Source organism: Physeter macrocephalus, chromosome 4 (genome assembly GCF_002837175.3).
Source record: "Physeter macrocephalus isolate SW-GA chromosome 4, ASM283717v5, whole genome shotgun sequence".
Lineage (NCBI taxonomy): Eukaryota > Metazoa > Chordata > Mammalia > Artiodactyla > Physeteridae > Physeter > Physeter macrocephalus.
Window position 1 is genome coordinate 126,094,406 of NC_041217.1, and position 25,850 is coordinate 126,120,255.

A 25,850-nucleotide genomic window follows, 5' to 3' on the forward strand; every position below is an offset into this window, starting at 1 on the left:
ATCTGAAGAACTAGTAAAATCTAGGCTGCAATTTGCCATCCTGAGAAAGCTTTCTAGTCTAATTGTCTGCACCAGGGGTTACCACAACTCTAAAGAGGCAGATACATATTTTAGGCCTTTTGACCCATAAGGTTTCTGTCATAACCATTCAGCTCTGTAAGTAGAAACAGCCAAAGACAATAGATAAATGAATGGGTGTGGTGGTGTTCTAATGAAACTTTATTCACAAAAACAGATGGCCGATGGTCTGCCCCTCTTGGCCATACTTTGCCAACTGCTGGTCAACACAATGCCTTTTTTCTTCTTTTTATCATATGAAAAGAGATATATTTATAGTATGGGGAAAAACCCCACATTATTCAAAGAAAGGCTATACTTTCCTGGTAAAAAAAAAAAAATTCATGCAATAAAAAAAAAAAAGTGTAGGTTACCCAAAACCCTACCACTTTTAACATTTTGCCAAACATCACTGCAGATATACTCATACAGACATTTGTGCTTGTGTGTGTATGCTTTTTTTATACATGAGTGGGAAATTCTATTCATGGTCTTCTGTAACTTGCTTTCTATGCTCAAAAATATATTTGGGGCATCTTTTCATGGGAATATATTTAGATCTACCTCTTTTCACAGAGTGCTTTAGATGGAGGTAACATATCTCCCCTGGTGAACATTTGGGTTGCTTCCCTTGATAACCTCTACATCTCTACTTCCTAGTTGACCACTGGTTGAACCCCTTCAATGATGGGAAATGTGTTCATTCTTGAGCCCACACATTTGACCTCTATACAAGTGTCTGGGGACTTCCATTCTCCAGAGCTAGAGAGCCTCGCTCTGTAAAAAGCCAGAAAGCTAATTTTGAGTTAGTAATCAACTAACTTGAGTTAGTGACTCAATTTTGGGCCACTCCCACCCAGACCTCTGGAGGCTTCCATCCATTTGAGGATGGAACTGCATTGAACTGACTACTGATCTGTAGTCACAGTTTGGGTCATAGCTCCTGCCTCCTGCCTCTGTTTCAACAAGTTACTTGGGGATTTCCAAGATTGTGGGTGCTTTTCCCTGACCTAACTTCTACATGAGAAGATGGCAGCCTCTGACTGAGCAGAAAAACCAGTTTGTGAGAAACTTACCCAGGTAACCTATTCAAAAAGAGGAAGCTCTCTTCATAACTTTTAGGGCAGGTTCAGACAAAGAGTGTGGCCATGTGCATTAGAAGAAATAAAATCCTTAGGAAGCAACGCTGATATCCCAGATAAATTGTTGTGAAGTCCGTGGAGACCTGATGGCCCACAGACTGACTGATTTGCTTCATTTCTTTAATTTCTCTTTCCCCATCTCCTTCTCACTGAGCCTTTAGTTAGGGTGTTGTTATTGACTATTGAGTAGAAGTTCATAGAAGTAGAGCTTCACCAACGAATTGTAATTAATTTAAAAACAATCAGCTGTCCTGAGTTATAAAACCATTTCTCTTGCTTGCTTTATAAGGGATTATATAGCAGAGAAAGCCATCTTTTAAAAATGTTTAAATTTCATAGAATTGGGACTTTAGAGACCATTGTAAATCTCTTTATTTTAAGGACAAGACACAGCCCAGTAAGGTGAAATGATTGCTCCAAATTCACACAGATTGTTAGTGGCAAAGCCAGGACTTAATCTCAAAGGCCTTGCCTCATGCATAAAATTTTACTTCACTACACCGTCACTCTTTCATAAGCAACTGATTGATTGATATGTCTCGAGTGCCATGGGAGGGTGGAAGATAGTTGGAGCAGAAAACAGAAAGGGAAAGAAAAAAGAGTTTTGAAGAAGTCTGGAGAAAGAAAAAATAGGAAATTAAATAGGTTCATAGTAGAAAGAAGGCAAAATGCAACCAAGCATTGCCCAGGTGCTACATGGAAGACCAAGGGGTCAGGTCCTTCTGGGCTGGGCTGAGAATGCCAGTTATGACTGACTATAAGCCCAAGTGAGACCTTGGAGATAACCCACCTATAGTGTATACTCTGGAGCTTCCCCCAGACCCCCTGTGTGTCACAGGGGTGACACACCTGTTCCCGAGTTGCTGGGAATATTGGTTCCTGACCACTCACAGCTGTGTCCATCAGTGGGCATTACCCTTAGTGAACTGCTTTGCCCAATGCGACACCTCTTCCCAGGAATACAGGATATGGAGATACAAAGGTCCAATACGCTGGACTCAACATGGTCCATTTCTGAAGAGCCACCTACCTCCAGTCCCCCCTGGACTGCAGGTCCAGCTGTAACCATGTTGAGAGGCATCCTTGTCCTCTGCCCTATCCTGCCTGTCTTGCTTCCTTACAGGTGTATCTTTTTAACCACTCGCCCATAAGTCTTCTTCATGCAAGGTATGTTTCCAGGCAACTCAATCTAAGATACCACCCAAATTCACACTTTGTGTGTCTCATTCCGTGTCAGAATTGAGAAGAAAACCCAGGTTTTCTGCCCCATCATTTGTTAACCTAAACCATTCTCAACTGCTATACCTCTTCCTGTAGCTAAAGCTCTTTATGTACAACTTGACATGACCCATCCTTCTACAAGGTGGGCTCCCAAGCTGTGGGATGCTGACCACCAGTGTATTATACAAGATGATTTTGGTAGTACTTGAATGCGCTTTTACTTTAATAGTTGTTATCTTAGCTTGGGATTCTCCAGAAGCAGACCCTGAGATAAGAACTTAAGTGAGGGCTTCCCTGGTGGCGCAGTGGTTAAGAATCTGTCTGCCAATGCAGGGGACACAGGTTGGAGCCCTGGTTCGGGAATAACCCACATACCGCAGAGCAACTAAGCCTGTGTACCACAACTACTGGGCCTGCGCTCTAGAGCCCGCGAGCCACAACTACTGAGGCCTGTGCGCCTAGAGCCCGTGCCCTGAAACAGGAGAAGCCACTGCAGTGAGAAGCCCACGCACTGCAACAAAGAGCAGCCCCCGCTCGTCCGTCGCAACTAGAGAAAGCCCGCGCGCAGCAACGAAGACCGAACGCAGCCCAAAATAAATAAATAAATTTATTTCAAAAAAAAAAGAAAAGTGAAAATGACTTACTAGCATCCAGGCCTACATCGTTGTTGTGCAGCCTGTAAAGTCACACACCTGTGTAGTCACACATGTCCCCCATACTTGGTTTAATAGTTTGTTGCCATCTTGAAATTCTTAATGATTTATGAGCAATTTTAAATCTTGTATCAGGCTCTGCAAATTACATAGTTGGTCCTGATTAGGATGTGTTCCTAGGTGGGGGAGTGGGAAGTAGGTCCTGGGAGGGTAAGAAGGACAAGCAAGAATGTGGCATCAGGTCCCACAGAAGTGGGGAGAGAATTTGGCTCAATCTCGTAGGGAGCCCTGTAGACAGTGGAGATTCACCTGGAAGTTGTTCCAACTGAGAGCAAAGGAACTGGTGTATTTATATGGCCATAGTCCTTAGTCACTGGTTAAAGGTTGAGGCGGGGATGGGGGAACATCAATTCCCAGGTACTTCCAGCTGCCCTGTGAGCCAGCAAAGTAAATCCTGCAGCTGAGGGTGGTGTTCTGACAATGAGATGCAGGTGCCAGGATCAGGTGAGGGGAATGAATGCACACCTGGAGCCAGTGTGCACGAAACTGGAGAAGGATCAGAGGGGATATGGCAGAACACTGACAGCAACTGCTGGTGTTAAGCATCTACTTTGCTGTCATCCTAGAGTAAGAGACTGATGCTAGCTCATCAGTCATGATTTCACAGGTGAGATTACTAACAGCAAGCATCCTATGTGTAAGAAATAACAAAAGTAAGTCAATCAAAAATATAAATTAAAAAATTCATATAGGAGGCACAGTGATATATAGATGAAATGTGAATGACTGAAGTTTGGACGCAGCAGAGCAGAAAGAACGACTGGATGGAGGGTCGTGGGTAAAAGCACACAGTCTGGAGCCAGGCCCCTTGGGTTGAATTCTGGCTTTGCCACTTTTGGATTGCATGGCTTAACCTCTCTGAGCCTACCTGCTAGGGTTGTTAGGAGATTGTTAATAGATTTAATATATGTTAAGCACTTAAAGCAACATCTGCTATGAAAGTGTTAGCTCTTATTATTCTTGCCTTGCTCCTAACTAGATCAGTGCATCTCAAACTATCTGTGGCATTTTATTTTCAATCTGTTGCAGGCTGATGCTTTTATCCAACATGATAAATACAAAATGGATAGTGAGAAAAATGAAAGAAACATACAGAATACAAGGCCATATTTTTAGTTATTAAGTTCAACAGGCAGAAAATTACTCAAATTGCTATAAAAGTTTTTACAGGCTCACCTTCAATTTCTGTGCTTATCCCATTACAGATGCGTAACAGTTCCCAGATGGTCATTGTTCCGTGGACCACACTTTGAATAGCACTAAATTAGAAAAGCTTCAATAAACCCCTTCAATTCTTGGTGCCTCAGTTTCCAGATGAGAATTACATACATGAAAGCATTTACTAGACGATAAAGGGCTCCAGAAGTGGAAATCAGTGGTAGGGCTTTAGGAGTCGATTCTGTAGTCTGTGGCCAAAAGATACAAACTCCAGTGTATGATGGTCTCAGTCCCAGCTGGCATCAGGCTGCTCTGTTTAGAGTGTATTCCTGGAACTGTCAGTGTCTGTGAATCAGTCAAGCATTTCCTGCCACTGTACCAAGCGGGGAATAAAGAGCTCCCCTGGCAGCCTGCGGCTTGCACACCAACAGCTACCGCCATCCACAGGTTGCAAGAATCACAGTCCTGGGGCAAAGCATCCAACCACAGACTTCCTATACCCGCAGTACCCCTTCTACAGCCTGGTCAAAAGATTTCACCCAGAATGATACTTGAGCAGGGGTCAGGAGGGAAGAAAGAGTGAAGATAATGTCCTCACTGCAATCCTTGGCTCCTGGCTTCCCTAGGCCTCACTTCTCCTCAGTTGGTGAAACTCAACTCACAGACATCCTTCACCAACGCTTTAAGACTCCATTTCAAGTCTGGACTCTGCCCACACTGGTTTTAAGTGAGCTACTTTGGCCTTCTCTTCTATCTCCACCCTGTTAAATAAGAAAGCAGATACCTAGAAACCTGCAAGAAGTCCACTGAGTGGTAAGATTTCTGCACATCCAACTTTTTGACTCTTTCTGGACTTTTTGAGGGTGAGTCCCCCGTCTGATTCATCTTTGTGTCTCTCCAATCACCATTATTGCAATGCTTGGCACACAGCAGGTGCTCAATGAGTGTTCATTGAATGGCTGTATATACCAATAGTCAGAAGTCTGTGGAAACAGAAGTGGCTTTTCAAACTACCCCACCCTGAATCCATTCATTAAGCAGAACTCTACCAGGTACTGGGCGTTCGGAAACACAAATCTCACGGCGAGAGATGGAGGGGAAGCGCATGATGAGTGGATGTACTAAAAATTCAACAATTCGCAGTTATAGCTCCATTTTCTGGAAAGCAAAATCTCTCTGTGGCCCCAGGGCCCTTTAAATTTTACTGTGACTGTTTTCTTAAGAAATTCCTGGAGCAGAGCCTAACTTTTGTGTAGGGGGTTGGCGGCGTGCATATTGGCGGCCCAAGGGACGGCTCGCTTAAGAGTTGCCCAGCGTTCGAGCGTTCGCACGCGAAGGAAAATTCTCAGGAGTCAGAGCGACCCGGTGGAGGGCTGTGAAGTGGGGCGGCCCGAGAATCCTTGAACTTCCAAGGCTTCGGGGAAGTCGGGGAAGGGAAATTGGGGGTGGCCAAGGCGGCCAGACGTTTGCAGGACTTCAACGCTCCCGACTTTTCCCCTCTGGCGGCCCAGACCTGACACGGGTTCGTTGGCCGAACCACGGAACAGCCAGGGCGTCTGGGCAGGAGGGAGGAGGGCCGGGCCGGGAGGAAGCAGTCCGAGGCTGCCGCCGCCCCGCCCGTCGGGCTGTCCGCCCCGCCTACCCGAGCGAGGCGGAGCCGGCGCCCGCCCGGAGGAGCAGGAGGAGGAGGAGAGGTCGGAGTCGTCTCCAGGAGCCCATAGAGACAGAGTCCCCGGCAGCGGCGGTGACGGCAGGGGCAGCGCACCGGCAGGCGAGTGAGCACCGAGCGGCGGGCGCAGGTGGCGGGTCCGGTCCCCGAGGGGACAGGGGCGCAGCGCGAGGCGTCGGCTGGCCAGTTCGGGAGCCGCCTCCGAGTTCCCGGTGCTGGGAAGCGAGATGGAGGGAGGGAACGGAGGAAGGAAGGAAGGAGGAAAGAGTGTCCCGGAGGGCGGGGACTGGTCGGGGCACTGGGCGCCGGAGACCGGGATGGGGGAGGGAGGGCAAGGGACGCCGAGACCCGGAGACGGACGGCGCTCTCGCCCTCGACGGGCGGCGGTCGGAGGGCGCAGGAAGCCAGGGCCCCTGCGGGGCCATGGCTGGGGACGCGGCCCCCGGGACGAGGGCGGGAGCGGTAGGAGAGGTCTCCCAGCTCGCTCGCTTGCTTCCTGGTCTGCCCGCGGCCGTGCGCCCCGCACCGGGTTGGGGCTGGGAGGCTCCGGCGTTCCCCGCTCGTGCTTGCGGTGGTGCCAGGTTCGGGAGAAGGGCGGACAACTGGGGAGACCGGGGCGCCACGCCCCTCTTCCCTACTTTCTTCCGTTCTTTCTGGGGACTGAGCGGCGTGTGCGCAGACTTGGAACCCGCTCGGCGCTGGGGGTCTGGCGGGGAAATAGCGGGTCACAGCGAGGACTCAGATCACACATCCCGCGAGGGACCCCCGAACAGTGAGTGGCCCGGAGACTGTATTTGCGGATGGTATGAGGAGGTCAAGACTCAGACGTGAGTCTTACGTGATTTTTTAAAAAGTACTGCCCCGACACTTATTGCGTGGATCAGTGACTTCCTTTTTTTTTTTAAATTTTAACTAGGGCATATCAATTAAAGCTAATTTTAAAACGCTGTCACTGAAGTCGCCCGACACTCACTTGTCCCTCGCCTTCTGTTTGTGTCTTGTAAACTTGACTTAAACCATTCATAACTTTCGAAAAGGACCCCGTGATTCTCCTTAAAACCCCGCCGTGGAGTGAAACTTTGGGCAACTAGAAATCTGAGTGAAGGAACTGCCGAGGCCTGTCATCTTGTGGTCACCCCTGTCCGGGCGAGGTTGTATACGAACAAGTGCACAGAGAAGGAAATGGCCAAAAACCGGCGAGAAGGGAGGTCCCCCGCGCCCACGTGTCAGGGCACGTTTAATGGCTGCTCTGAGTGGAAACAAACCGGAATGTATTAGACCTTGTGGAGTTGGGCAAACTTCACATGATTAGCTTCCTTCCCATCAGTTGTTTCCTCCCCCGCCCCCCTACTGTCTTTGTGGACACTTTATATTTCCTGGGGCTGTTGTAGCTTCGTCTGAATAGACTGTCTATAAGGAATCTTTTGGACCTTGTCAGAGGTAGGGACTGTGTCTGTGTGTTCTCTACTTTAAAAGCCGAGTTTGGCTTTGTTTTGAAAGTGCTAGTCACCACACTGCACCATTGCTGGTGCTTCTTAGCCCTGCGTGTAAATTATCGCAGGATGGCGGCCCTCACCTAGGAGAACCAGGAAGGCCGGCAGCGCTAGAATGACGGGGTTGCGTTTAACTGTTGCCAAAACAGTCACATTCAAGTAAGGAGCTGTTTTGATTCTAAAAAAAAAAAAACCAAAGTGTATGTGTCAGCAAGACCTGTTTTCAATAAACAAACATATGATTCACACATAATTTTTTAAAGTAATCAAACGTTTTACAGAGACTTCAGTGATAAAAGGACTTCGGGATCAACCGTTCAGTTTCTTTGCCTTCTCTAACGGTAAACTAACACCATAAAACCCTGGTTTAAGTCCAAAAAATGCTGAACAATCTAAGGGCTGCGTCTTTAGGCCTTATAAAAATAAAAATGCGGTTGTATTTTTACTGTTTTTAACCCAGGTAATTCAGGAAGGTGTTGAATCTGGACAGCATTTAGATTTGTTTAGAAATACATTAAAATGTGGTTCTGTGTTTCACAAGAAACCGGAAAGATTAATACTATAAAAATTTTCAATGTCACCAGCTCCAGTCTCATTTGAAAGCCTTGCTCTCTAACAATGAGATTTGCGGTGTCGGGCTTACGTTGTCACTTGTTGAAGGACGTGGGTGGTCGTCATGTTGTGACAGCAAAAAGCTGCTTAGTCGAAACACTTGAAGAAATGGCTAGCTAATATCAGATTAGTTTTGTTTACCTCTTTCTGAGAGAAGAAAATTTCAAATTTGGAATTATGTCATTTATTGTGTTGGATTTTTATTGGATGTTTTTTAAGTTTTATATGTCAGCTTAAGCTTAATTTAGGGAGGCAAGTTGTGGAAGTCAAATTTTTCTGGAGTCTGATTTGGAAGAGAAGCAGCTTAACAGTGGTTTGAGGTATGGTTTTGGTGTTGGACAGATGTGGATGGGAATATTAGTTATTTAACCGTTTTCAGTCTGATTTGTAAAATGAGGATGATAGTGGACTCTGTCTTGAGGGTTTTTATGAAAGTATATGAAACAGTCTTTGGAAAACATTTTGCACCTAATACACAGATAATGTTCAGAATTATTAGATATTTTATCTACTGACCAGCAGCCGACTATCAGATAAATTAAAAGATGGCAGTTTGAACCTTCTGGAAACACTGGATAGAGCAAATAAATCAGCCAAAGAAGGTACCTGATTTTATAGATAGATGGATACATAGATAGGTAGATAGGTAGGTAGATAGATAAAGCTTCTGGAATGCTAGAGCAATTAAATTCCAAAGAAGTTACCTGGTTTTATAGATATATAGAGCAAGATATCTATCCATCTGTCTAAAATATCTAAAATATTTGTTTACATATGTGTGTCATGTTTCTACCACAGCGGTATGAATAATTATGATTACTGGAGTAACAGTTTTAATGTGCTTTTAGTGTGAAGTTACAGTCGTATAATATTTTTAGAGCCAGGCAATCATTTCATTACTCATATTTTAAATTTGAAGAGAATTTATATTTAAAATAGTCATGCTTATTAGCCCTGGGTAGGACATTAAACAGAAACAGAAATATTTGTCTTTTACCTAGTATGATGTTTAATTAAAGTATGAAAAAAATGTGACCTGGAGTATACAGCTATTTTTCACATACTGATGTCCAGTGCTAACAGATAAGCCTCAAGAAGTGTTTAGGGGGACTTCCCTGGCGGTGCAGTAGTTAAGAATCTGCCTGCCAATGCAGGAGACATGGGTTCGAGCCCTGGTCCAGAAAGATCCCACATGCCACGGAGCAACTAAGTCCGTGAGCCACAGCTACTGAGCCCGCTGCCTGGAGCCCGTGCTCCTCAACAAGGGAAGCCACCTCAATGAGAAGCCCGCACACAGCAACGAAGAGTAGCCGCCGCTCGCCGCAACTAGAGAAAGCCTGCGCACAGCAACGGAGACCCCAAAATAAATAAATATTTTTTTAAAAAGTGTTTAGGAAAGGACTAGCGGAATTTCATAAACGTTTTGTAAAAGCGTTGTGACTGATGGTAAACTTTTGTGAGACTGGGTGTTCCATTAATTCAGGGAATCTACTCATCATGTCATTGACTCATTTGCAAAATTTAAAAAATGCTTCCATCTTGAAAACAAACCCTTTTAAGTAAGTGTCTGTTGTTTTCTTAATGCATGTCAGGTGAATAGGATTGGGCCAATTGGGATCGTGGCTTGTGCCACAGATGACTTCTCTTTTACTAATTGTTCCACAGGGACTCAGATCATGCTTATAATATTTTTAAATAACTGTAAAGGGTACCGTATTATTATGAATCATTTCTTGCCTATGACATTTTACTCTGAAGCAGCAGAGGACTCGATTGAATAAATTATTGATTCTTTTCTCTCTTGGAACATCATAGCATAGTGATGGATTCCAGGCTCATGCTTCTAGGTGTGTAGCGTGTGGGCAAGTTACTTAATACCTCTGTGCTTCAGTGAGGTGTTGGGAGGGATAAATGAGTTAATCTCTCTAAAGCATTTAGAACAGTGCCTGACACATAGTCTATGCTTAACAAATATTAACATTAAATTATTACTTACTGAAATTTTCTAAATGTTATGAGCATACATTATTTTTGTAACAGGGAAACAACTATATGAAATTTTAATGTTTCCCCCAAATCTAAAAAGGCTCAGTACTTTATATAGTCCTGTCAAGCAGTGCTTAAGAAGTAAGAGAATACAATCAGGCAATTGTCATTGTGTCTTTTAAACATGAAATGGAGTGCAGTGTTAATTTGTTCAACAAATTAATTATCCTAGATCTCAGTCCCATTTTCCTTTCTTATTAGAAACTTGAAAAAAAAAATCGATAATCCATGAAGTCCACCTTAGGGTAGGTTAAGTAGGGGAAGGGTGGTGTGCCCAGTTACAGTGCATTATTACACTTACAACTAATTAAAAAAAAGTTTATGCATAGAAAAGCAAGTACAGACAAATGGATGGTGGGATTGTGGCGCTTCTCCCCATATTTTCGCCAATGAGCATGTATAGAAAATAAAAGATAATCCATTTGTGTAACAATTACTCAGTAAAACCTGGTTTATTAGCTACAAATAGCAGGATTTTGGTTTTGTTTTAGAAAAAACACCAGCTTGCATAGCAATCGAAGGTCTTTGAGTTACACGTGAGAATTATTTAGCAGTAAAAGAGAGGCCCTTTTGGAAGTTTGCAGGTTTATCTAATTAAGAGATGTTTGAAATTTGGGTTTGCCTGCAGACGCAGTTCACCAACCTTGACTTTATGGAAACTGTCACTTCCCAGATACCTCATGTCCCAGCCCTGCATCGAGGAGCTGTGTGTATACAGCACCTGCCGCATGTCAGAGGCCTCTAAGACAGGCACAAAGAAGACATACCTGCCATTAGTTTAATGGGAGAGTTCAATAGGTAAAAAAATATACCTTCAGCACAATCGTGCGACTCCATTTATGGAGCTGTTCTACATCCTAGGCCCCAGTCTAACCCCTTTCCATTTATGATCTTGCCCAGTCCTCACAGCAGCCCAGGTGAGAAAGCTGAGGCTCCCTAAGCGGCAAGACAAGGATGTGACCCAGAGTTGTTATGACTCCATATACTGTGCACTAAGAGCTCTGCCAGGAGCTGCAGTGGAGGTGCTTCCAGCTAAAAGTGCTTCCTTATGGAGGAAGTTTCGTTTAGAAGCTGTAACTCAAACCAAGAGAAACAGGAGGAGAGGGCTCCTCTTGGGGGTGAGATGACTGGCCTGAGGAGTATTACCAGTGCCTTGCCATTGGGTTCATTGGGCTCCTTGCCCTCTGCAGCCATAGAAGTCGAAGCTTCCAGAATTTCCTCGGAGACCCAGCAGGCCTGAAGGGATCCGTCGAGTCGGTCTCTCCCATGCCTGGATTCCCCAAGAGGGCCTTGAGCAGAGATGGGGTCACCAGCTGAGTCCTGCTCTAGAGCCAGCTCCCACCGACAGGTCCTGTCTCCCCGCTTCTCTCTCAAGAATAAAGGGAAGAGCGGTGAGCCCGGCGCTTTGGACCCAGGCCAGAGGGTGGAGGTGATTTGACTGAAGGTTACTTCCAGATGGATTATTCCATTTAGTGCCGATTCTCTTGAAAATCATTTCTAGTGTCACTTAAATGTCTGGTTTATTGTGTCAGGCTTTATTGGGTGTCATAAAAGTGCTTAGGTGGGAGTGTCTGGTTGCCATCCCCTGACAAGGGGGGTTTTTGTCTTCTCTTAATGGGTCTGCATTTTGGAGGATTACTGTAGAATAAAAACCAGAGTGTTGTAGACTGTTAAAAGACTTTTGATATTTTCAACTCTGCTGGAGAATTAGTAGCTCAAAGAAGATTTTCTTTTAGGTCTGCTTTAGTGAATCAGTTGCTAAGAATCTTTTGTAATTTTTCACATTCATTGATTGTAAGCAGGTGACTATGGGGCCAGAGGGTCCGGAGGCCTTATATTCCATTTGCTTTCTTACAGAATAGACTACCATTCCTCTTGCAGTCAGTGTCACATAACTGACATAGGATCCCCTTGGTTGACTGAGAAGAGGAGCGTAAGTTCTGATTTAACTTGGGTTGGTGTCATCACAAATGCTCCCCGGGTGGGCTCTGAATCAGTGGTCATCTCCGCGCTTGCGTGCCATGTAGAGAGCATTGCCTTCATCCCCAATGGCTGTGTGCAAACCCACATGAGCCCATGGCGGTGGAATCTTAACTTTACCCATGTAGAATGATCAGGCTTTTACTTAGCTACAGATGCTACCAGCCAAGATATCCCTGAGCACTGGACATTAAACCTTTAGCCCCCCTGCACTGGAGCCCTTTGACTAAGATCCCAAGCTTGCAGTGACCTCAAAGTTTGCCTGCTTTTCAGAGACAAATGATTGCAGTTTAGCTCGCGGTGTGAGCTAAACAAATCTAAGGATGGAAAGAGGAATCAAGATCCAAAAGCTGCTTGGACTTTATCAAGACGTAGTGAGGACTTTATTGATATGAAACCATCACACCAGGTTTATTCAACCAGAACCTCAGGCAAATTGGAAAAGTGTTGAAGCCAGCAGACTTGGTGCCTGTCCTGTATACCTAAACTACCCAAACCTTTTGCAGTGTTAGACCGTGACCTGCACATTAGACCATGAGGCTTCATGCGGGTGTGTAAGGTCATGTTTGGCTGCTCAGACAAGTTGTCAGGGGAAGGTTGAATGTCTGGGCAAGAAGCAGAAGAGTTGGATTGTGACTTCTTGACAGGGCTGCTTTGAACTCTTGTACAGATTGTTCACTGCACAAGAGTAGCTAGCCAAGGAAGTTAAGTGGGGCTCATATCTCTCCAAAAACTATGTGTCCTGGGCTAGAACTGCCTCTGCCAGGAGGAGGGGGCACTTCATTCTGACTCCGTCAAGCCTGCAAGGCTGGGTGCACTTGGAGGGCTGGCCTTTTCGTAAGTCACACAAAGGCACAATCTGGCAGCAGCAGCCCTGCCTCTCCCAGCACCTTCAGCCACAATAACCCTCAAAATGACATGAGCCGGCTAGTCTGGCACGTAGTAGGTACTTAATAAATGCCAGTGGAATGAAGGAATAAAACCACATTCTCTGTAGTGTGTGCCAGTGAAGTGGATGAGCCAGTGTTCTTTTTAATCAAAAAGGTAAAATTGATGGTATCTACTAGGAAAGGCACATTCAGTGGTGCGTGTTCCCTGTGACAGGCTTCTTCCTCTTTAGTTCATCATTTCCTAAGGGGCAGGTAAAGCCCAGCACTTGAGGGGTCCGTTGGCGTTGTTTACTCTGAGTCCAGCACCAACAAACGTGCTCAGCATTGCCTGGTACCTGCGGTGCTCCTGCAGTGGTGCCTCCTGGGACTGGACAAAGGGATCCATGGTGTTTATTGACCAGCTGTGGGCCCTCCTCTTGGGGACAGGATACAAAGGACACTGGCTGCAGGAGCCTTTGGAATTTACCTATGAGTGGCTGCTTCTTGTGTAGAAAGACTTTTCTAGTTTAGGGTAAGAAGTGGGGAGCCTTGTTGCTAAAGCCACTGACAACTGAGGAAGGGGGTTTGTCTGTGTCCCTTGTAGTGGCAGCTGCTGCTTGCATGCCTCTCTTTTAAGTTGATCCTTTAGAAAGCAGACTCAGAATTAACCTCCTCTTGGCTCCCCTCCTGAGAGGCAATCTGCACAGCAGGTAGGATCAGCCATGTTTAGTGGGTCAAACTGCTAAGACAATGGTTCTGTGCATAGAGGTGCTGGCTTGCACTTAGGACCTTGGCCTTCTGCTGTTTTATGGAGAGGCCGCACCTTGTGAAAAATGCCCAAAGGTGCAGAAATGTGAACGCCTTTCCCATTTAGTCTGGTTAAATGCAGCTTTCTTCAGGCAAACTCAGATTCCCAAAACAGGAATAGCAGGAGATAACAATTCCTAATAAGGATTTCCCACAGAATTTCTTTCGTTCTTTATTTTGGCTGCGTTGCGTCTTTGCTGCTGTGCGCGGGCTTTCTCTAGTCGTGGCGAGCAGGGGCTACTCTTCATTGCGGTGCGCGGACTTCTCTTGTGGAGCACGGGCTCTAGGCACACGGGCTTCAGTAGTTGAAGCACACAGGCTCAGTAGTTGCGGCTTGAGGGCTCTAGAGCACAGACTCAGTAGTTGTGGCACATGGGCTTAGTTGCTCCGTGGCATGTGGGATCTTCCTGGACCTGGGATCGAGCCCACGTCCCCTGCCTTGGCAGGCGGATTCTTAACCACTGCGCCACCAGGGAAGTCCCTCACAGAATTTCTTGAGAGAGCAAACTTACCTGTTGTTGCATTTACGGTATGATTTGATTTTACAAAATTCCAGGATTCTCAACTTTTCAGAACTATCTCTCTGTTGAATTAAGCAGAATATTCCGGCACATGCTTTGCCCTCTTTTTTGACATAAATATTTGATGAGCAGCATGCTTCAGCCATTACTGTCCAAATCTAGAAAGCAAATAAATGCGCCTGGCATGCTGCCTGGGAGGGAATCCTCACGTTTCTGCCTTTGCCTCCCATTCACCTCCAGTTCTCTCACTTCCTCCTTCTGTAATAAATGTCAAGGGGCTCAGGGACACCCACACCCAGCAGGTGATATCACACAGGGCAGAGACCACCTCTCCATGCACGCCTCCTGAGCTCTGGATCCAGGTTCCTCTGATTTACTGATGCCAACGTGAGAATTCACCTGCCTCAACTCAGGTTTCCCAGAAGCCTCCTCAGCTTTGTTTCCTTCCAAGCTGGGATTGTCCTATTCTTCACACTCCTGTGAAAAATGGTTTATACAACCTCTCCATTTTTAAAAAATTGGTAATGTATTTATATGGTTTACCCCCATATAAAAAGGTAGACGCTGAGAAATCTTGCTCCCGTCCAAGCCTTTTCCACATTCTCTACAGGCTGCAACTTGTAAATACAAGCAAATGAGGGTGTGCGTGTGTGTGTGTATATATATTTAATGCTTCCCCCTTCTTTCACAAAATGTGGTATATTATATATACTGTTCTGTGTCTTGCTTTTTAAAATTAACAGTCTGGGGCTTCCCTGGTGGCGCAGTGGTTGCGCGTCCGCCTGCCGATGCAGGGGAACCGGGTTCGCGCCCCGGTCTGGGAGGATCCCACATGCCGCGGAGCGGCTGGGCCCGTGAGCCATGGCCTCTGGGCCTGCGCGTCCGGAGCCTGTGCTCCGCAACGGGAGAGGCCACAACAGAGGGAGGCCCGCATACCACAAAAAAAAAAAAAAAAAATTAACAGTCTGTCCTGGAGCTCTCTATCAGCACGCTCGTTTTCCATTGTGTAGATGTAGCATGGTTTATTCGACCAGTCCCCTACGGCTGGACCTTTGAATTGTTCCCAGTCTTTCGCTATTACCCACGGCGCTGCAACAAATAAAGGTGTCATCTTGCTTTTGTGCGGGTGGACCTAGAGGATTGATTCCCGGGAGCGGGACTGCTGACTCTCAGGGCCCTGTCAGCCCCTTGGGAAGGGTTGGCTCATTTTGCCCTCTGCTCAGCAGCGTATCAGATGGCCTGTCTCCCCATAGCCCCACCAGCACGGAGGGTGTCAGCTCTTTTTATTTTTGCTAATCTCATTGATGAGAAATGGTAATTAGTGTTGGTTAAATTTTTCGAATTGTGAGTGAGTGAGAGGATTGGGGCCATTTGTACATCTTCTCCTGTGGGCAGTCCAGGCCTGCCGATCCCCCCGTGGGCGTTTATTGACCTTTCCTCCTGAAGCTAAGCCTCTTGCCTACACCACTGTCAAAATCTCTAAAATACAGACTTAAGAATGTGATAGCTCTTTCGGGCCCAAGGGTAGAGTGGGCTGCCAAATTGTCAGTGCAAATTCGAGAGAAGTGGAAAGTAGGGTTTTATGCCAGTTGCTAATGTCTGATTTATAAATAGTTTTCGGCTAATGGTATCATTAAACTGGGGCTTCTCCAAAACCATTATGAAGATGACCTTCTAGTCTAGAATTTTTCCCTCTCAAACAAAAACAAGAGAGATTGAGAATATATAAATTCCAATGGCATTTCCTGCAAAATCTTCTAAGAAATGTAGATTTTTCCTTTCATATGCATCTCCTGAAAGGTCATACATGCCACATTTTTTTGTGTGCGTACCTGCTGACCTGCTGAATAGGGCTCCTGTGCGCCCTTTGATTTAACCATTAGAGAGCTGTCTACTCTTATTTACAGGGTGAAAGAAAAGAGGGAAGTAAAAGTACAAGGTAAAGAGACTGGCCAGAGTTCAGGATTCGACGAAGGGTGCAGGGTTGGAGTTCCACAGAATCATCTTTCTTTGTGAGGTGCTCTTTCAGTCAGCTCTTGGGATGCTTTTTAAATATAAAATTAATTTTCATCTTTTGAAAAATGAAATCCACCGAAAGAGAAATTTTGATTAAGGGAAAAGATGACTGTGTGGCTTATTTTTTTATTTTTTGCCTTTAGAAATTCATATGCGGCAGTCCTGTATAAAGTTAGCCTCCGTCTCCATCAAAAAAAAAGAGAAAAAAAAACAAAGCAAAACCAAGAAAACCCCAGCATCACAACAAATTGTCCTTCTCAGAGTTCCCACATTTAGCAGAGACCCATGAAATCTCTAGAAAGGACGTTATGATCTTCCACCCCAGTGCTCTCTTTTGAGCTCCAAAATGTGTGGATTATTACCTTGTGAAGTTGGGTTTTCAGCTCTCTGGATGCTTTGTTTTCCTTCCAGTGCTCCTGTCGCTGTAGTGTTGAGCTCCTGCACTATAGTCTCAGCTCTGTAAGAACAGGCTCTTGGTCTGTTGTTCTAGCCCAGGACCTAGAAGGGTATCTAGCACCTTGGAGTGCTCCATCAATGGATAAATGAATGCTGCGGAGGGTAGCTGCCTTCTGGACCTGGCTGGGTCTTTGTGGTCAACCATGTTAGGGATCCCATGTTAGACAGGGGCCTGGGCTGGGGGTCACGTTAGCCATTCCCTGGCCTTTGGGCAGGATGCTCCAGCCCTTGTGCACTCTCTAACGGTGTGCATGATGGCTTAAGAGCTCAGGCTTGCAGTCTGATTCACCTGGGCAAGTCACCTGACCTCGAAGAGCCTCTGCTTTCCCATTTGCAAAATAAAGGTAATGACACCATATTTCAACAAATCTAAGGTGCCATCAATTATGAGATGTGCCATTATTCTATGAGCCACTAAGAAAGAAAAAAGAAATTGCTGCCAATTCAACTGTAGCTCCCATTAATCCTAAGAATGTATTCGTTTTCTATGGCTGCCATAAGAGATTACCACAAATTTAGCCACTTCAAGCAACACACATGTATTATCTCACAATTCTGACATCAAAAGTCATCACGGTTTTAGCTGATTTCTCTGCTCTGGGTTCTACAAGTCCGAAATCTCATTGGGGGGTTCTGGGAAGAATCCATTTGCAGGGTCATTCAGGTTGTTTGTAGAATCCAGTTCCTTGCAGTTGTAGGATTGAGGTTCTTGCCTCATTGATGGCTGTCAGTGGGGGGCCACCCTCAGCTCTCAGAGACCTCTCTTGGGTCCTTGCACTTGGACCCTACACCTCAGAGCCAGCAACAGCATGATGAATCCTTCTCATGCCTGGAATCTCTTTGCGGCCCCCTCTCCCCCATCCCTCTGCTTCAAGCCAGAGAGAGTTCTCTGCTTTTAGGGCTCATTTGCTTCGATTGGGCCCACCTGGATATTCCAGCCTACTCTCCCTTAATTACATCTGCAAAGTCCTTTTTGCTGTGTAACATAACATATTCATAGGTTTCAGGGATTAGGGCAGGGACATCTTTGGGGCGCCATTCTGACTACTACAGTCATCCTAGTATCAGGGATGTTAAAATGTGAACAGAATATGTTTCTTAGAATTGATTAAATACTACCTTTGGTTTAAAAATTAAAGAGCTACTAATGTATGTAAAGCATTCAGGGTGTCAATAGTAAGTGCTCAGGCATTAACTATGATTATTATAATTAATAGTATGATCATAGTGCTCCTATAATACCCATCACCTTTAACTTCAGTTGAAGTTATTCTCCCAATTAGATGCACTTGACAAACACTAATTGAGGGAGTGTAGTGTGCGGGCAGCTAATTTGATGACAGTGATGGTGATAGTTACTACTTGAGTGACATCTATGTGCCGACATGTGCTAGGACCTTTACACACTTTCTCAGGCCTTGCAGTAGCCCTCTGAGGTAGGCAGTACTGGCTCCACTTACAGGTGGGGAAGCAGATTCAGGGAGGTTGAATACTGCTTAGGAACTCAGCAGCAGTAAGTGGTGGTGGCATCTTGCTTTGAATCCAGGTCTGCTGGCTCTGCAGTCAGTGCTCTTTGTGGCACCATATTACCTGTCCTGGTGTCCACCAGGTGTGTGGGCTGGAGGTGGTGGCCTCCTGGAAGGGAAAGGAACACAGGGGAAGAGGCATTGCCCTGAGATGTGTCTCTCTTGTACTCAGATGTTTCTTTACTACTAACTATTTAGCTTATCAAGGAGAAAGGTCCTCTCTCTTCATCCTTTTTTTCAGTTTTCAATAAACACAAAAATGATCTTTTTTCATGCAACAGGTATTTATCAGTTACCTACTCTGTGAGGAGGATACAGCTATGAACAATATTGTGATTTACAATGAGAAATATATATACGATCTTTGTATAGTTCCTGTCACAAAACTCCTGAAACCTTTGGAATTTCCCAAGTGATGAGAGCAATAAAGGTGTCTTTTTTTCTGTTATTGAGTTGACTTTGGGACTACACCTAAGGATGGGGGCTGTTTTCCTGGTACTCAACCATGTGATTAGAAGGGTGGAACTTTTGGTCCCACCCCTCAGACCTCCAGGGCAGGGAGAAGGGCTGAAGGTTAAATCAGTCACCCATGGCCAGTGATGTAATCAGTCATAGCTATGTAATGAGCCCTCCATAAAAAACTCAAAAGGACAGGGTTAGGAGAGCTTCCGGTTGATGAACAAGTGGAGGTATGGGAAAAGTGGTCCTCTCCAAGAGGGCATGGACGCTCCGTGCCCTTTCCCTGCACCTTGCCCTCTGCATCTCTTCCATCTGGCTCTTCCTGAGTTATATCCTTCTATAATAAACCTAGTGATCTAGTAAGTATAATGTTTCTCTAAGTTCTGTGAGCCGCTCTGAGCCCTTAACCTGTGGAATCCGATGCTATCTCCAGGTAGGTATGTCAGAATTGAGTTGAACTGTAGGACACTCAGCTGGTGTCAAGAATCGCTTGGTAGTGTGGAAGCCTCCACCACAAATTGGAATTGGTGACCAGAACACTTTTATATACTGTGTGTGGCTTTCAAAGGGAAGAGAGTTAGCATTGGGGAATTTCTGCTTTTTAAACTATTTTAAGTGTAACTGGGGCAAAGGGGAAGGGAGAAGAGGAGAAGAGTGGTTTAGCAGAACTGGAGTAAAAATAGTAGCTACCTGAATGCAGTAAACTACTCTAAGATTGCAGTCTGCAGAATTTTCCCAAGACACAACTGCAGATTATCTTAGGGTCTTCAGATTCAGGTAGACATTCTTGAAAACCAACCTCATCAACTTGCCCTCAAAGCCTGCTTTTCTTCCTGCCTTCTTTAAGTCTGTAGACATCTCCATCCACCCAGGATGCCAAGCTCTGGACCCCTGAGTCCTCCGAAACCCCTCCCTCCTCTTCCCCTCCCTCCAGCTCAGATACCCCTGGCCTCCACCATAGCCTGCCACATCCACTTCCAAACTAGTCCACATGCCTGGTCTGCTCTCCTCTAGCCCCACTGCCTCTCATCCAGATTGTCGCCGTGGCTTCCTAACTGACCTTTCCCCTGCACACTGCCACCAGGGTGATTTTTCTAGAACATGGGTTTGAATATGTCACTTCCTGTCTGGCAGCTCCCCAAAGGCATCACAGGCTGGTGGTTAAGGGTTCACACTGTACAGGTTCAAGGCTGCCTGTGCTTCTTACATGCTCTGGAATCTTGGAAGAGTTATTTAGTTGCCTTGTGCCTCAGTGTCCCCATCTCTAAAATGGGTGTAATAATAGCACCAACCTCACAGATAGGTTGTGGAATTTAAAGGAGTTATATGCATGGAGCACTTAGGACAGTGCCTGGCACACACAAAGCCCTCCATGAACATTATTAACCCACAGTCCTTGATACCACGACTGTAGCTCACCTTCCCTACCTACTGCTCTGCACCTCACCCTCCCACCCTCTCCATGCCACACAAAGCTTGCTCTGCGGACAGACTCTTCGCTAATGATCAGACACTAGGTAAGTACCCACATGGAGAGAACACATTGAGACATTTTCATAGCAAGTTTTACATCTCTTGAATCTAATGAAAAATTTGGCTTGCATTTTATATTTCATTTTTCTATCAGTTCTTTTTATTGCATCTTATAAAAGTATTGGTCCATGGTGAATTAGAAATAAAACCAAAAAGCTGATCTTTCACCAAGGATAGTTTGAAAAGCACTTCCCTGTTCCCACACACCCCAGCTAGTTGATTCATCCTGGCCAGGTTACCTATATTCACTGTGTAGCCTTAAATCTCTCTGGATTTCTTCACACTGTTTCCTCTGCCCAGAGTTTATTACACATTTACGCAGCACCTATAAATGCTAGGTTCTGGGGATATAAGAGTGAGTAAGATACTGCCTCTACTTTGAGGAAGTTTCCCTCCAACTCTCCAGTGAGTTTTTGCCTGTGTTTTGAAACCTAGAATAATTTTGTTCTTTCTTTCACCCATTAAGAAAACATTTATTAAATACCAACTGTTTATGAGGCACTTGATGCACTCTGCTCCTGCCCTTAAGGACCACCAAACTAATGGGGGGGGGCGGGACACGTGTGAACAGACCCACAAACAATGACAATAGGGTGGGAGGGTTAGAGAGCTGTGTGAATAAAGAAGTGTGAGGTACAGAGGAAGGCGTGTCTGACTTTCCCTTGGCCGGGCAATGACTTGGGAGCTGGGATATGGTTTCACAGGTACAGTGGAGGAAGTGTCATCAAAAACTGAAGATCCAGGTCCTGAGGTCAAGCCCAGGCCCAAAGCCCAGATCTACCACTCACTAGTCATGTGACTTTGAATGACTGACTCTCCGTCTGTCCGGCTGCTATAACAAAATACCATAGACTGAGTGGCTTATAAATGATGGAAATTTATTTCTCAGAGTTCTGGAGGCTGGAAGGTCCAAGATCAAGACACCTGCAGGTTCAGTGTCTGATGAGAGCCTACTTCTGGGTTCATAGACAGCAGTCTTCTCACTGTGTGGGGTCTATTTAATTTTTATTGAAGTATAGATTTACAGTATTGTGATGATTGGCGTAAGAAGGTGTAATGTACACACACACACACACGGGAGTATTACTCAGCCATAAAAAAGAATAAAATATTGCCATTTGCAGCAAAATGGATGGAACTAGAGAATATTATATCACTTGTATGGGGTCTCTTTTATAAGGGCACCAATCCCATTTATGAAGACTTCACCCTCATGACCTAATCACCTTCCAAGGCCCCACCCCCAAATACTATTACATTGGGTTTAGGATTTCCAATTGAATTTTGAGGAGACACATTCAAACCATAGCACTCTCTGAACTTCAGATTCCTCAACTGTAAAATATGGGGATAGCAGTACCAGTCTACCTCACAAGACTGTTTTGAGGCTCGCCTGAAATAATTATATACATAATGTGTTTAGAACCGAGCCTGAAATATACAGCTCCATAAATGTTAGATGTTATCACTCTTGCGGTTACCTTTATTCCCCTCCCCTTCCTACCCCTATCTCGGGGACATATTTAAATTTTCCCTTGTCTGGGTTTCCTGTGGCAGGCTTTTCAACCAGCACACTGATTATTACAATGAATTGTATAGTTTTACCTGCATATCTCTGCCTCCCCTCCAGAATGTACTGTACCTCTTGAAGCCAGTGACATTTTTTCCTCTGTCTATTGCCAGGGGCAGACAACGTTCAACTCATAGAAGACTCAGTGAATATTTAGAGAATTTATATTGTATTTAAATTTGAGCACTTCTTGTCAAAAAAGCTTTGTGAAGAGTCTGGTTGTTATGGACTGAATGTTTATGTCCTCCCAAAATTTGTAGGTTGAAATCCTAATCCCCACAGTATGAGGATATTAGGAGGAGGGGCCTTTGGGTGGTAATTAGGTCATGAGTGTGGAGCCCTCATGAATAGGATTCCTGCACTTATAGAAGAAGCCCCAGAGAGCTGCCTTGCCCCTTCCACCATATGAGGACACAGTGAGAGGATGGCCATCTGTGAACCTGGAAGTAGGTTCTCACCAGACACTGAATCTACCGGAAACTTGATCTTGGACTTTCAGCCTCCAGAACTGTAAGAAATAAATGTTTGTTGTTTAAGACACCCAGTGTATGGCATTTTTGTTATAGCAGCCTGAATGGACTAAAACACTGGGCAAACATTAGTTTCCACTTTGCAGATGGGGAAACTGAGGCTCTTTCTAAAGTTTCTGTTACTTGCCTAAGGTCAGGGAGCTAGTGAAGGGCAGAGGTGAGATTAGAACCTTACGTCTCTTGTTTTCCTGTTTTGTGCTGCCTTGTCAAATCCACCCTGTGAGCTGGGGGTATGTCTGGCTGCTGGCCAGACTCAGAAGCTCCTATCCCCTGGTCCCACCTGTATCAGGATGGCTGAGTAGGCAGAAACCAGGCCTGGAGAGACCTCTAGACACACCCTCTCTCCCCACCCATCTCGCTCACTGCTGCCCCAATGGTATTTATGGGTCACACCCTTGGCAGTGAGCGTCCACCTGGAAACCTGGGGTGGAGGTTGGGGGACAGAGGCAGCCTGTGGCAGGCAGGAGGCTTCTGGAGAATGGAGGAGAGAGGGAGAGCCTTGTCTAAGAGTGAGTGATTTGTAACAAGCCTACAGGGATGCATCAAGGAGGAGCCCAGTGAAGTCAAGAGGTTGGAGACTTGGGAAAACTCTTGTAAGGATATCCAAAGGCAGTGAAGCTTTCTCAGACTTCTTTTTCCCTCCAGGAACATCTTGATGCATCTCCCTTCACACCCTCTATGAAAGGGGCACCCTTTACACTCTGCTGAGGAGTATGTTCTGTGCTCTAATCACTTCGATTAGGTTGTAGTCTTTATTATGGAGGCAGGGCAGAGTGGTGAATTCACAACGAGGACTCTGACCTCAAACTTTCTTGAGAAAAGTTTAAAATTTATGACTTCATACATTTTTTTTTTATTCTTTCATTAGAAAAAAAAAAGGAAAAGAATTCTCAAAGGGTATAGGATCTAGTGGCTCAGGTAGCCTGGAAAGCAGAAGAGCCCAGGGTCATGGTTTGCAGGCTTGTCTGCATATTGGGATCAGCTGGAGAGTGATTTTTGACAATCAGCCCTGGCTGCGCCCAGACCTGTGAAGTCAGACCCGCGGGCATGGGGCCCAAGGGTGGCCATTCCTGTAAAGCTCCCAGATGGCCCAAAGTGCACAGTGAAGGGTTGGGAGGGGTGCCCCGAGGGTGGCCTTCTTGATGCCCAAGGTAAGGCTGGTTCTGTGCAGTGCAGATGATTGACGCGAGGAGAAGCCGTGACTTGGCCACCAGTGAGTCTTACGGCTTCTGGCTCATTTCCTCATCTAATTATGGGGTCTGGGAGCAGCCTTGGCGATAAATCCTCTCTCCGCATCAGCTCACAGAGCCCCTTCCTTGAAACACGCTGAGCTCTACCCTTGAGCTGTCTAATCCAGCTCTTCCCACTTCTGAACAAATTATTGGTGTATCCTGTTAGGTGAAAACAAAAACGAGTGTCCTTGAAGGGACAGTGTCACCATTCCCATTTGGACACAGTCATCCACAGTGGAAGAGCATGGCAACTCTGGGTGCGAGAGGGCTCTCGGTCCAGGCCTCTCTCTCTGTGGCAAATCACACCACCCCGTGGATAGTTTTCTGGAGAAAGGGAATCCGCTCAACTCATGTTACTCACGAGTCATGTTCAACATGTATTACTCATGGCCAGGTTCGTCACATGGAGCCTAGGAACAATTTAGTGTTTTTGAGGAGCATGTTGCAGGCTCTTGACTTTTGACTAGAAATGGCTTTAATGATCAGTGTTCATTCTGCTTTATGTCCAGTAGCATATTTTATTTTTATCAGGGATTTAGTAAAGGAAAAATTGTGAGGGAAGGTGACCTGTAAAATTCACATTCATAGAAATGATTTGTGGATTTGTTTTGCTGGATACAAATACAATTTCATTTTGAGAGAGAGGTTTTTTTGGGTTGAATGTCCATTCCCCATAGATTTCCCCATTCCCCCTTGAGAGCTAGAAGCCTTCCTTATGGTAATGCTTTCCAGAAGCATCTGAAAGTGAGAGTCCCTCGGGAACTTTCATGGTCACGTGCCAAATTAAAATGAAAAATGGAATCTCAGTAGTGCCACTTGGTTTTGAAACTAACTTCACTTTTTACAGCTTTGAGGATGAGAAGGAGAGGGAAGTAACATTCTTGTGTGCCTGCTTTTGACCAAGTGTTACAACCTTATAAAGGAAGTATAATTAGTTCACTTTACGGAAGAGGAAACTACAGCTCAGAGAGGTTCAGTAATTTGTCCAAGGCTACGCAGCTCGTGAGGAACAAAGCCAGAATTCAAACCTGTTTCTGTTAGACTATACCATGCTGATCTCTGGTACTAAAAAACGCACTTAACTCCTTAAGTGTTAATTTTCTAGTACCTTTCAGAGACTTTTCTTTTATAGTCCACAGAAGATTGTCCTGAGAAGCATATAAAACATAAAAGCGCATAAAAGCATTGTAAAACCTGAGGCTTAACCGAGTCAGCATCTATGGGAGGACAGAAAGTCCAGAGAAGAGAAAGTGGAACTGCTTCCTGGCAGGTACCATGTTTATAAAGAGTCCAGCAATCACTCATGTGAATTTGTTTTTAAACTGACTCATGACAGCTGCAAAGACTGGAATTATCAGTTCTCAGCTCAATTGTCTTTATTATCTGTGACTTGCCCTTGTTAAATATGGCGTTGTAATAGGTAGGAACAGCTTTGCTGATTGTTAATAGGCTTTTGGTTGACGATTGCATTGAATGCATGCGTTTTGGTTATTTCACCAGAAAACAATGCTGAGGAAGTTTAGAGTAAGTGTTGGAAAAGCGACAGAATTAAAGTGTTGGCGTTCTCCAGAATTTCTAAACAGGAAAGGCGCAGGGCTGGCAGGCTACAAGGGGTATGAGGGGACAAATCTGGAAGTTGTGTTTGCTAAACAAGAACGATTTTTTTTTTTTTTTTACTTTGTGTGTTTTTGTAATGTTTTCTAAAGATGTTTTAAAATTTATACTTTATAAAGTGAGACAGTGTTTACCGTCCATATTGAAAAAAGGGTTCCTGCAGTGGCAGAGAGGAGGAGCCTGACTGGCAGAGACTAAGCCCAGCTCTGTCACTTGCTACTCTGTGTCCTTAAACAAGTTACTTCACCTTTCAGTGCCTCAGTTTCCTCTCCTGGAAGATGGAGATGATACTGCACCTTCTTCCTGGGGTTATTGTGAGGTGTAAGTAAGTTAATATATATAAAGTGCATAGAACTGTGCCTGACACTGAGTAAACTAGACGCCCAATAAATGTTTGCCATTGTTGTTTTAATTAATTGGAGTTTAATTAATCTAATTGGAAGGTCTGATGGAGACAGTGGTAGGAAGGAGGATGTTAAAGTTCTCCCAGGGCAGCCTTTTGAGAATTCTGCCAGAATAGGTAATTCTGTTCAGCCCGATGATTTGAAGTCCATGTTTTTAATTCTCACAGTACTCCAAATTTATATTTCTATGATATAGTATAGTGGGAAGATCATTAAGCTATT

The 25,850-nt window shown here is 45.1% G+C and overlaps 1 protein-coding gene across 4 annotated transcripts in view; it reads left to right on the top strand.

Moving 5' to 3' along the window:
* The first annotated feature begins 5,938 nt into the window (after positions 1 to 5,938).
* Positions 5,939 to 25,850, top strand: part of GNG12 (G protein subunit gamma 12) — a 121,895-nt gene continuing 101,983 nt past the window's right edge. The window contains exon 1 of one of the 4 annotated variants that reach the window (XM_024119805.3): positions 5,939 to 6,066. The gene's annotated coding sequence lies outside the window, so the exon portion shown is untranslated. Of the gene's footprint in view, positions 6,067 to 6,149; positions 6,173 to 6,765; positions 6,788 to 25,850 lie in introns of those variants that run through there. The other 3 variants (XM_055084543.1, XM_024119807.3, XM_055084545.1) reach the window with 3 other exon arrangements.